We start from the raw sequence: 1,309 nt of genomic DNA, 5'->3' as shown, positions 1-1,309 counted from the left end.
CTTCTCTCATATATTTTATTATGTAGCTATAGCTATAAAATGTAAATAGTAGTAATGTGTCTCTAGATACAAATCTATAGTAAATGTTTCCAAATTTATTAATATTTTGTCTTAATATTGCCTTTAATGTACTCCATGAACTATCAGGGAGGGAATCTGGAGGGAGAGAGAGAGAGAGAGAGAGAGAGAGAAAGGAGGGTAGTAAATCAAATTACATTTCTACCTTCTGTTGGAATCTTTCCTTTTAGTATATTTTGATAATTACTCTAAAAGAACAATATCATACTAGTAACAGCTTTAACAACACACTTACATATATAAATGAGTTACATATTTCTAACAATCTCGCTATGTCTTCACAAGATAGCTCACTGAATAATTCACTAACATAACACAATGGCTTCACTAACCATTTAGCCTTGAAGAGAGAAGAAAAGAGAGAAAAGAACACTAAACGAGACACCTACGGTGCATGGCCTCGCCCCTATAGCTGCTATGGTGCATGCCTGCACTGCAATAGCTGTTTGATTATCAGTATGAAGAGAGTCTGCTGAACACTAGCTTCCTGCAGTTGCATGCACTTGCTCTTGAATACCTGCAGAAGTAGCAGCACTGCAGCACATACATGCAAGCAGCTCCAGCCCCTCCCATGCCTGTAGATTGAAGGTGTGGCATTACATCATCAACTGCAATGATGGCAGCAAGAAGACCATGTGAGAAAGAAGCTTAACTTTTTCTTTACTAATCAGCAATATACGATAAACTTGCTGACAGAAAGTTGTTGCCTTCATGTATTTGAGATAGTATAGGTACTTTAGTACCTATAGCCGACTAGGTTGTCGCTCCAGCGCTTCACAAACAAGAACCAGGACAACTGTAACTCTTTACCAAGTAAGATTTAGAGAAATCTGTTCATATCTTTTGAAGGCCATGTTCTAATCTACTGGAAAATGCTACCAGCTATCTCTAGAGTGCCAACACAACGGAACCTGACTCAAATACTCAATTTTCTCACTTTGAAGCTTCTTGTACCTAGCGCTGATATTTGAGCAACACAAAACAGTTAAGCAAGACTTTTCCAGGCAAAAAAGAAAGATCTAGGAGCTTAGAACACGCTATGCTAAAGTTATAGTTTATTAAAGACAAAATTCGCTTGTACAGAATGAATGAATGACAGACACACACAACAACTACCTATACCTCGCGTAGGCGAGGCCAACAAAGGCATCTTACTATTTTATGAAATTATTGATGATCGTATGATGTGACCATTAAGTTCATGGGGCAATGAATAACAATCTGTGTGATA

At 37.7% G+C, this 1,309-nt stretch overlaps 1 long non-coding RNA gene across 1 annotated transcript; it reads right to left on the bottom strand.

The window, feature by feature from the left end:
• Window positions 1-13: 13 nt before the first annotated feature.
• On the bottom strand, window positions 14-462 carry LOC109593191 (uncharacterized). Its single transcript, XR_002190797.1, has 3 exons — window positions 314-462; window positions 224-266; window positions 14-156 (listed from the first exon to the last, which is right to left on the bottom strand). It is a non-coding gene; the product is annotated as an uncharacterized LOC109593191 (long non-coding RNA).
• Between the last annotated feature and the right edge of the window lie 847 nt (window positions 463-1,309).

Source organism: Amphimedon queenslandica, unplaced genomic scaffold, assembly GCF_000090795.2.
Source record: "Amphimedon queenslandica unplaced genomic scaffold, v1.1 AMPQUscaffold_2552_Cont25446, whole genome shotgun sequence".
In the NCBI taxonomy this organism is placed as follows: domain Eukaryota; kingdom Metazoa; phylum Porifera; class Demospongiae; order Haplosclerida; family Niphatidae; genus Amphimedon; species Amphimedon queenslandica.
This window is presented reverse-complemented; position numbering and strand designations above follow the sequence as displayed.